The sequence below is a fragment of the Urocitellus parryii genome (assembly GCF_045843805.1).
Source record: "Urocitellus parryii isolate mUroPar1 chromosome 13 unlocalized genomic scaffold, mUroPar1.hap1 SUPER_13_unloc_17, whole genome shotgun sequence".
Lineage (NCBI taxonomy): Eukaryota > Metazoa > Chordata > Mammalia > Rodentia > Sciuridae > Urocitellus > Urocitellus parryii.
In genome coordinates this window covers 760,083-771,742 of record NW_027551769.1, presented here as the reverse complement: position 1 = coordinate 771,742, position 11,660 = coordinate 760,083, and the positions used below count along the sequence as shown (strand labels likewise).

General features: G+C 41.9%; 1 non-coding gene across 1 annotated transcript; it reads left to right on the top strand.

Moving 5' to 3' along the window:
• Nucleotides 1-1,661: 1,661 nt before the first annotated feature.
• On the top strand, nt 1,662-1,763 carry LOC144251397 (small nucleolar RNA U13). Its single transcript, XR_013342679.1, has one exon. It is a non-coding gene; the product is annotated as a small nucleolar RNA U13 (small nucleolar RNA).
• The last annotated feature ends 9,897 nt before the right edge of the window (nt 1,764-11,660 follow it).

Sequence of the window (11,660 nt, the reverse complement as noted above, 5' to 3'; positions counted from 1 at the left end):
GAGCCTTGCACACCCCCAGCTATCCTGCAGGGGAAGTGTGAGTTGTGTTGTTCACCTGTTGGCACATTGAAGGACACTTTGTGAACAGTTTCACATGCCTCGCTCACTCACAGGCCTCACCTTTTGCAGGCAAGTGTGGGCACTACCCAGTCCAGATGAGACTTTCCCAGATTGTGATTTGGATAAGGTTCATGTGTTGGAAGCATGGCCTCTCTGATGCTGCTCACAGGCACTGGACAATCACAGTCCCTGCCAGGTGGGGTGCCCTGGGATTCTATGTGGATGTGGAGAACTGGGCCCATGAGCATTAACTGAGTGCCAGTCAGGAGGAGAGGACACCTCTGGTTTGTGTGCTCAATTCTGCCCACCCTGAAAACGTGATCTCCCCCACAGACTCAGCCCTCCCAGATTCTTGCAATTAGAGGCACAAAAAATACCAGCCATGATCTGGCACACAATCCAGTACATCACTGTTTGTGGCCTAGGAGTGCCCCATGTCAAAGTCTGAATCTATTATTTATATCCTCTGAATTGTTTGTGGGTGAGTTGGAATGACTTTTGATATTGCCTGCTGATTTTGATACTGATTTTGTAGTATTTTAGTGTGGAAGAAGCAGGCTACATCACCCACCCTGAGTCTGAAGGCTCTTTCACGAGGCACAGATGCCACCCTGGCTAAGAGATAAGAGGTGGGCTTGCAACCCAGTCCTTCAGCTCTCCTACTTAGCCAGTTCAGTGACAAGCACAGAGGAATTATCCAAAGATTAAGTTCATTCTGGGAAAACATTGCAATGATAACATGCACATGCTAATAAACCATGTGTACAATAAAAGCATGGTGGTGCATGCCTGTAATCCCAGAGACAGTAGGATTGCAAGTTCAAGGCCAACCTCAGCCACTTAGTGAGTGAGACCCTAGTAACTAAGACTAAGTTTCCTAATAAAAATAAAAGTAAAAAGGAATGGGAATGTGATTCAGTGGTAAAAGCCCTCTGGGTTCAATCCCCAGGAAGATTGCTTGAAGAATATCAATACTGCATGAATAAGCCAATATTCATCAAGAATCCTAGGGGTGGCATCACCCGAAGTTGGGTGGGCAGTGGTTGGACAGTTATTGCAGAAGTGTTTTGTGGGAAAGGTTGTGATGGCTTTGTGCAAGGGGATGGTTCTGGCAGTCTCTTGTAACAGCTCTTGTCATCAGGCACATGTAGGTGACATTACCTCTTTACCACCTCCATGATTATTTTTTTGTTGAAGCTTGAGCCAAGAGGCTCTATTTTAATTCTGACAACTTCAAAATATGGTAAATGGGGACAGTTAGGGAACCTCTCCCTGTGACTCCATTTTATCACCTGTAAAATGATGAGGAGAGTAATTACTTTATCTCAGGGTAATTTTCCCATATTAAATAAGGTGGCATGCAAAACCTAGTAAAGCATTGCTCAACTGTAGCCCATAAAATGCCAGTCAAAAGCCTGCTGAGCTTTTCAATTTTTAGCTACTCAATTTTTAGCCTAAAGTTGGTGGAATCTCAGGATGTCATACTTTATCTTGCAAAACATCTTGGACTTTTCCTTCTGGAGTTCCAAATTATAAAATATTGTAATTTGCCATTCCCAAATCCCAGTGTTACTTGACATAAATTAACAAACAAAAGCACGATCCTTTGGCTATTCTTATGTACAATGCATGTTTTCATGCCACTGTGTGAGATTTGCCTCCCTCAAACCTTGTTACAGTGTGAGCACATTACCAGTCAGATGTGAAAAATGGACCAGAACTCTCACCTTTACCTGGGCAAACCCTTTTAGGAAGAACACAAGTTTTAATAAATGCTATTTGTGGGGAAGCTGTCTTGGTGTAGCTTTAAGAAAGATCTGGGTCCTACTGGGATGGACCATCAGGTAAGGGGCCCTGGCTCTGGGCAAGTGGTCCTCTTGACAAAGGGTGGGGTCAGGCCTCTTCAGAGCCCACTTTTTGGACTCATTAGGATGACATTGAAATGCCCCATCCCCTGTGCCCACTGCTATTCCCTATGAGGACATATTCTTGGGCTTTCTCTTCTCTCTGGACCAGAGGATTCCAAATGTAAGCTTCAGACGACACCTTGCCACCCAGCCCACAGCTCTGCATGGTGACCAAAGAGTCTCTAAAACCTACAGTTGCCAAACCAGACTCACTGTTCACTGTTGCTATGGTTTGGACCCTCAACGTCCCCCAAAGGCACCTGTGTTAAAATCTTGATCTCCAGGGTGTCACTATTGGGAGTTGGTGGGAACTCAGGAATGGGGCCTCATGGGAAGTTTTGGCCCATAGGGTGTGCCTTCAAAAGAGATTATAAGATGCCAGTTTCTTTTTCTTTTTCTCTTGTCTCAGCCTTGAGATGAGCAATCTGCTCTGATATGCACTCCCCACCATGATGTGACACTTTGTCACAGGCCCTAAACAACCAGGCCAACTGACCATGAACCAAAATCCCCAAAACTATGAGACAAAATAAACCTTTCTTATTTTTCATAGGTTGAATAACTCAGGTATTTGTTATAGTGGCAGAACACTGACTAATACAACTATCCCTTGCCTCTCAGGCTATGAACAGCATCCCCATTTGCTGGGGTCCTTCCTCCCCAAATAGGAGTCGCTCTTGACACTTCTCTATTTTGTAAACAGTTCCAGAATCCAACCACCCTGAATAGCGGGAACCACATTCAAGTCTCAGCCATCAAATCTGTCCTGTCTCCTGTTTCCTCTCTTGATCCCCTTTTGCTATGTCTATATGAAGCAGCAGAGTATGTTTGATCATAGATTCTATACTACAATCATACCAATGGTTTCTCATCTTGTAGAATTAAAATCCACAGTCCTCACAGTGACATAGACTGCTCTGATTTGGATAAGGTTCGTGTGTTGGAAGCTTGTTCCTCAATGCGATGATGTTGGGAGGTGGTGGAACCTTTAAGAGGTGGGGCCTAATGCAAGGTAATTAGGTCATTGGGGTTTCATCCTTGGTCTTCCAGAGTGAGTTAGTGCCTGTGAGAGCAAGCTGTAATAAGGAGCAAGCCAGGCTGCTGAATACTTCTGGCTTCCTGTCTCCCCCTATGATCTCTCCCTCTCCGTGTGCTCCCATCATTGGTGTGGTGGAGCCAGAAAGCCCTTACCAGAGCTGAGCAGAAGCAATGCCACACCCTTGAATCTCTAGAACTGAAAACTGATAAACCTTTTTTTTAAAAATAAAGTGTCCAACCTCCAGTATTTTGTTAAAATAACCAAAAAAAAAAAAAAATGGACCAACAGAAGTCCTGAACCTCATGAAGAGAATTAGTTACCTTGATGGAAAATTACCCTGTGGAAAGAGAGTTCCTGATAGCCCCAGCCACTTTGGATGTTTCAGCTGCAGACTCTATTACCCAGTCCAGATGAGACCTGTCCAGATTGTGAGTCATGTCGAATACTCTGTTCTTCTGACTCATGTAGTTAGGGCTGTTGGTTGCACAGAAATGGAAGATCGAGATAATACTACTTATAAGAACTGAGGGTACTATGCAATGCATAAAAGGAAAAAAATACAATCAAAATATATGTACTAAGAGAGGATCAGATGAATTGTTAAGGAAGTTAGGTAGGCAAATTAAGAAGAGAAAATCTAATAAATCTCAAAGGAAATTCAACTCATAGAAAGGCTTGTGGTTGCATCCCAAATGTCTGCATGTGGTGCTTGGTTTCGTGCACTAAAATTGAATGAGACGTGATCAGCTATGAGAGGCAGGATCCAGAAGGTAAACACACGACTCTCATTGAACTGCACATCTACATGTCTACACTGAGTGTGTGTGTGACGTGGACTGTGGGAAGCCAAGTGAGGCTGTTTCTGGAAGGCTTTATCGTGTGTGATTTGGTGCAAAATACCCTTTTATCTTTTTCTTTTTATTGTGAGATATAAGACACAATCAGAAAAATGTGCAGAACCAAGATATTTATCACAAAGTAAATACCTGTGTAACCAGGTTGAGAGGGTAATATTGCTACTTCCGGGACCTGTCCCTAAAGGTAGCCATTATCCCAACTATGGAAATCGCTTTCTTGCTTTCCCTTAGCAACTAAATAATAGAGTTTCTTGTAGCTGGATTTTGCTCTTTATCTTAATGGAATCACACAGTGAGTGTTCTGGTGTTAGTGCTCACCACTTAGCTGGAGCTCATTCCTACCTGGCACTACACCTTATAAGTAGATCTGTTATTCACGTACGTTTGGGTCATTTTCAGATTGGGGCTGTCACAAGCACTACTGCAATGACTACTATCATTATTTGTCCTTCGATACACACATCTGTGCATTCTGTTAAAGATGTAGCCAGGGGTGAATTTGCTGGGTCCTGCCTTATTCACAACTTTGGATTTAATAAATTGTGCCAATTTGTCTTCCCAAGTGGCTGTACCCATCCAAATTTTTTTCTGTAGTGCATGGTAGTTCTACCAATTTACACCTCACTGAAGTTGTGGGCCTATCTTTTCCATCTTGGTCTTTCTAACGTATGCAAGCCTAATGCATTGTGATTTTAATGTAATTTTCCTTGATTATCTATTTTTTTTGGTCCTTTGAAGTCTCTTGCTCAGTTTTCTACTTGGTTGTCATTTTCTTAATTTACTTGTAGAAATCCTTTGGAAGTTAAACATGCAACAATGCAGTCATGTGTCACTTAATAATGGGGATGTTCTGGGGAATATGTCCTTAGTTGATTCTGTCATTGTGCAAACATCATCAAATATATTTACAGCAACCTAGACCCTATGTAGCCTATTATACACCTTGTCTATATGATGTGTGTGTGTGTGTGTGTGTGTATGTGTGTAGTATAGCCTATTGCTTTCAGAGCCATGCTAAATAAAACAACACAACACAAGATCACATTATGCACAAGAGAAAATAATGCTATCAAGAGATGTGATAAACTGGGTTTGGTGGTATACACCAGTAATCCCAGCAGCTTGGGAGGCTGAGGCAGGAGGATCACAAGTTCAAAGCCAGCCTCAGCAACCTAGTGAGGTCCTAAGCAACTAAGATCCTATATGAAAATTTTAAAAGGCTGGGGATATGGTTCAGTGGTTAAGAACCTTGGGTTCAATTTTTAGCACCAAAAAAAAAAGAAACATGGTAAATGCAAGATGCATGAGGTGGCTGGCAGTCAGTGTGTAGCACAGCATACTCTCAGTAAATATTTTTACAAAGAGAAGGTTTATAATGATAAAAGCCTAGCATAGTATATACATAAACCAACAACAGTCATTTATTATCAATTATCACTGTACATAATTGTAGGTGCCCTACTTTTAAATGAATGTCAGTGTGGCAGGTTTTGTTTATGTCAGTACTGCCACAAACAGTATAATGCATGAGCAGTGCATTCTGCTACCGTGTTGGGATGATGCTATGACTGGCTAGTAGGAATTTTCCAGTAGAGTTCTATGGGACTACCAATGCATATGTGGTCCATCATTGACCAATATGTCACTAGGGGATGCACAACTAGATTTCCTTCTGCTATATGGCTTACCTTTGTCCTTTTCCTGTTTTTTTTTTTTTATTTTTTTTTATTACCAGAGGATGTTAGAATTATTATAGAACAATTTACCAAGTCTTCTCCTTTATGGATTTTACTTAATATCTAACTAGTCTTTCTGTAACTCATGTTATATTTTTTTCAAAATTTTAATTCATTCTAGCTAGTTGTACATGCCTTTAGAATGCATTTTGATACATCATACATAAATGGAGTGTGACTTCTCATTGTTCTATTTGTACATGATGTCAAGTTTCACAAGTCACGTAATCATATATGCACATAGGGTCATAATATCTGAACCATTCTACTATCCTTTCTAACCCCATATCTCCTCCCTTCTTTCCCTAGCTCCTCCCTGCACCCACTTATTGTGAAGTAGCATCCACATATCAGAGAAAACATTCAGCCTTTGGTTCTTTGGGATTGACATCATGCACTTAGCCTAATATTCTCCAGCTCCATCCATCTATCTGCAAATGCCATAATTTCATTCTTCTTTAAGGCTGAGTAATATTCCATTGTGTATATAAATCACATTTACTTTATCCATTCATATGTTGAAGGGCATCTAAGTTAGTCACATAGTTTAGAGATTGTGAATTGAGCTGCCATAAATATTGATGTGACTGCATCACTGTTGTATGCTGATTTTAAATCCTTTGGATATAAAATGAAAAGTGGGATAACTGGGTCAAATGGTGGTTCCATTCCAAGTTTTCTTAGGAATCTTGATACTGTTTTCCAGAGTGGTGGTACTAATTTTCAGTCCCACCAGCAGCATATGAGTGTAACTTTTTTCCCCACATCCTCATCAACATTTATTATTGCTTTTATTCTTTGTGATTGTCATTCTGACTGGAGTGAGCTGAAACCTCTGTGTAGTTTTGATCTGCATTTCTCTAATTGCTAGATATGTTGAACATTGTTTCATATAATTGTTGGTTGATTAAACTTCTTTTTCTGTGAAGTGTCTGTTCAGTTCCTTTGCCCATTTATTGTGGGTTATTTATATTTATGGTATTGAGTTTTTTAGGTTCTTTGTATATCCTGGAGATTAATGCTCCATCTGAGGCACCTGTGGTACAGATTTTCTCACATTCTGTAGGCTCTCTATTTATGTTATTAATGATTCCCTTCCCTGTGAAGAAGCATTTAGGTTTGATTCCATCCCACTTATTGATTCTTGATTTTACTTCTTGTTCTTTAGGGGTCTTGGTAAGGAAGTCAGTTCCTAAGCCAACATGGTGGAGATTTTCTTCTGTTAGATGCAGGGTATCTGTTCTAGTGTCTAAGTCCTTGATCCACTTTGAGTTTTGTGCAGGGCGAGAGATAGGGGTTTAAGTTCATTTTGATACATGTGGTTTTCCAGTTCAAATGCAAACCATAAGGGTGACTATTCTCTGATTCTGTTATAGGTGCCACTCCACATTTGAGCTCCCCTCTCTACACTGGAAAATGTCCCCAGGGAAAGTAGCCCTTAAGCTGAGCTCACCATTGGGGACTCCATCTTCACTCTAACTCTGGCTCCCCTTGATTATCAAATGCCCAGAATCAGATGATTTCATATTGTCTGTAGAAGATTCTTGTTTCTAATGACCTAACCCATCATTACTAGAAGCAGAAGTTTGGGGATTCACTTTAAGTAAAATTGCCATATCTTTGGGCACGGTGGGAGAAAGTTGGGGGGACAATGCAGGCCAAGGTGAAGACTTCAAAATTGAGCACATGTTGGCACCATCAGGGGGCAAGATTCAGAGTGTTTGTGACTCTGAGGGAGCCTCTGTGGGGGACAGGGCCTGTGCCCGGTGGAAAGAAGTTTTCAGCGTCCATGGAAAGTGTCCCATGAGGTGGCAGATACTTGTTTAAGCTCAGGTGACTTTAGAGCAAATAACATGCAAATTAATTTAAAATAGCTTCAATGACAAAAGAAATGCATTTTCTCACATACTGCAAATTATGGAGTCAGGGCGATTCCAGAGGCGACTAACTCACCTCCTGAGCACTGTCCAAAAGCTCGGTGGGTCTCCATTGTACTCCACATGTTTGCCTGTGTTGGGGGAGTGGTAGTTCCCTACCAACCACCAGCCACCAGGCAGGCACTACCTCCAGTGGACAACGATGTGGAAGGAACTGCTTCTTCACCATCTTCTTCCCAAGGGCCAGGACCCCCTCTGCTACAGGCCTCCAGATGGTCTCCTCACATCTCCTTGGTCAGAAAGGGCTGTCCTGTTCCTGCCTAATCCAGCCACTCCAAGGGGAATGGGGCTCTGTGGTTGACTTTGCCCCCATGACTCATTCCTCGGGGCTGGGGTGTGCCCACCAGGGTCTCCCACGGAGCTCCTGGGGGATTCTCTCACTTTCACCCCGGTGACACCACGTAGGGTCAGTCTGCAGGTTGGGCCTGTCCTGTCAGCACCCTGTGATGACGACTATTCTCTGATTCTGCTCTAGGTGCCACAGAGGCTTGGGACCAAGGTCAATGGAACCAGTTGATGCTGAATGGAGGTACTGGTGGCCCGGGAGGTGGGGCTGGCAGAGTGACTGGCCCCAAGACCATCCAGACTGATGTGAAACCTGGGATCAAGCAAGCCTGAAAAGGGTCTCTTGTCACTATCTGGCCTTTTCACACCCAGCCCTGGGATTGATCTGCAACAGGGAACCCTTCATGCCTGAACTTAGGTCTTGGACACTTGTGGGCACAGTGCTTGGGGCAAGATGAATTTCCAGAGGCTTGATATGGCTCCTCCTTGGTTGTCTGTGAGCATGACGGAGTCCTATTTAGAGGGCTGGAGACTCAGGCCGTAGTTCTGATTCAGAAGGACCCCAGCCAAACCAGGAGCACCAAACAACAGCTCTGCTTTAGGTGGCCTTGGGAGCAGATCTTTAGAGCCTGGGTTGAACTGGTTCCTAGACTCTAGCTAGCTGGACGGAGGGAGCACATTTACATGTTCCCTAACCTGGAGCTCACCTTGGTCTTGACTCTATGCCATTCAGGCAGATTCTCCCTAGGAGCAAACATGCTCCAGAAACCAGGTGACCCAGAGGTTAAAGTGTCACAGTACTGGCCTCAGGACCACTCAGACTGATGGGCTGGCTACCCCTTCCCTGTCCTTTCTGTCCCAGAGCTTCAGCGTTGAGAGGGGAGGTTGAGGACCAGAAATATTTTCCTGTAGAGGACCAGGTAGTAACTAAGTGAGTCTTTGAAGGCTGTAAGGTCTGCATGCCAACTACCCACATCTGTGGTTCTGTAAATGTGGTCATGGGCAAATCACAAATGAGGGACTGTGGCTGTGCGCTCAGAAAACTTCACCAAAGGCCAATAATGACTGCGATTTGACCCACAGGCTACAATTTGCCAATCTTGATCTCCATTAGTCAAGATTGCTATTTTCTAGGAGAGAAAGAACTTGGTAAAATTAATTGTCCTCTTGTTTTTATTCACTATTTGACTTAAATTCATGCTAAAGATGATTTTTAACTGTCATTTTTCCATGGATGTGATGCATACCATTTTAATCCCTCCCTCATTGGAAAACAGCAGAGAAAGGCAACCCCCAATTCTCATTTCAACCAAAGAAGGCATCTGATCTTTAAGAAAAGGAACAGCTGATCTTTATTGGGCAGATAACAATTGTGTATGTTTATGGGGTACAATACAACATTTTGATTATGTTCACACATAGTCAAAGATTAAATCAAGAAATTAGCATAACTATCACCTCACCAACTTATCATTTAATGTGAGAACCTTAAAAATCACACTTCTAGCATCTGGTTGAACCTGATTTGCTGCCTAAATACACTGGAAATTTCTAATGGAGCAGCACGGCAGGTGACTCAGCCTCTAATGGCTCTTTCTGTTCCTATTTGTACCATCTCTGGTCTGGACTTTCTGGTTTGTTACCCACTATTTCTAAATCCACCTGACCTTGCATTTTTCACTGTCTCCACCTACACAGTTCTTGAGGCTTAAGAAGATGACAATCAAGGGCCCCAAAACAGAGCAAATATGCTGCCTGAACAGTGTGTGTTGGTGGATGGTGTTCAAGCCCAAGCAACGCTCTCCATACACAGCATCAGTGTTGAAATCAAGCTACATCATTTCACTAAATGAGGAATAGTTCTCTGTCGGGATGTGGTCAGGGCGGTGCTCAATGTTCCCACACAAGGAGGCAGAGAGGAAAATTTTGAGTGATCAGCAGCTTGTTGAAGAAAGAGAAGGCGACTAATATTAGCAGGGAGCTTCCTGTTTACTCAGAGATGCTTGCTGAAAGTTGGGGGCAGAAAAGCCAAATTCAAGTCTCTGAGCAAGATGAATTTTCTCCAAGCCCCACTTTGCTATAGAATGTAAGTATGAGGGATAGACGACCAAAATGGAGCCAGTTTCCACCCCTTCTAGTATGCACACCCCTCCCAGTCTCTCTTCAGTGCCTCCCATTGGGAGGTAGATCTCATCTCCATCCTCACTCCTGTTGGAGCTGGGCTGGCTCCCTGCTGTCTCTGGATAAAGGATGTCACAGACAAACAGTCATGCTACTTCTTAGCAGGGACTTCAGAGGCTGTGCCTTTTTTTGGCTTTTGCTCCTTTGTTTCTGCTTGAGAACAAGTCTGGGCTAGTCTGCCTGGAGAGAGAACCATGTGTAGGGGAGAGCAGAGGCCTCCGTGCACCCAAACACACCACCCAGCCAACCCCCAGCTTTCCAGAGAGGCATGGTGTGAGGGAGCATAGAAAAACCCCCAGATGGTTCAGGCCCAAACTGCCCACCGGCTAAATCCTGAAATAAATGAATGAACTAATCCTGAACTAATGAGTTTGAAGTTACAACTTGGGTGTTCTTTAACCATTTTTTTTTTAACTTGGTTTCCAGAGATTTTATTGGAACTCAGTCACATAGACATGGGTACCTGCCCATGTGGCAGATCTTAGACTCCAATGTCCCCCAAGTTTCAACTAATAACATATGACTCAAAGCCCCATAATCAATCATGTTATTGGAGAGTTTGCAATGATTCAAGATTTCCAGATAAAGAAAGAAAGTCTATCAGGCAGGAGGTTAGGAGGGTTTAGAGGTAACCTCGTAGAAATTAAAGACAAAAGCCAAACTTATCTTTGGCCAAGGTTATATTTCTCTACTACAAACAGGTGAAGTTCATTTTAATAATGCATTGCACTTTGGTCATTATATGCAAAACATAATCATTTTAATATATACTCAATATAAACATTATTGATACTTTTTGCATTATTTCTCAGGCAAAATCTTTGAATCCTGTGACTCTTTTACATTTACTAAACATTTCAAATTGGACTAGCCATATTTCAGGTAATTTAGAGCCACATATGGGCAGTGCCATATGGCCAGTCAAGCTCTAATCTCTTCTAATTCTTACTGAATCTAACAAATCCCTATACAGTTCTAATGTGGATATAATTATCAGTGTTTGGGAATATTTTTATTTGTTAACATTTTATCACACTTCAAAATATTAATTCTAAACATAATATCAACAAATAATCTCTCTTACCACTCATTTGAAATCCGACTCTATCCCTTTTAGGAGTAGTCTTCTTTCCCTGGTAACTTTTGATTTTCACTTTATACTTAAAGGGATACTCTAGAACCGTGGTGACCTCTGGTCACCAACTGAAACTTTCTATTTCAGTGCATTTTACTTTTGTGTAATATATACTATCCATTTTCTTCTGAATGTGTGTGTGTGTAAATAATAGGCATTTGTGTATGTGTATGTGTGCAAACCCTCCTCTTTATTTTTTAATTTTTTTATTTGTTTTAATTAGTTATACATGACAGTAGAATGCATTCATGCCCTTTGATATATCATACATAGAATATAATTTCTCATTTTTCTGATTGTACATATCTTGTACATATCATAGAATCACATTGGTCATGCAGTTATATATATATACATATATATATATATATATATATATATATATATATATAGAGAGAGAGAGAGAGAGAGAGAGAGAGAGCAATAACATCCGTTTCATTCTATTATCCTTTCTATCCTCACATCCCCAAGTTTCCTGGTATGGAATTTTCCACTTGAAGTATTGTATCAACACTCAAATAGT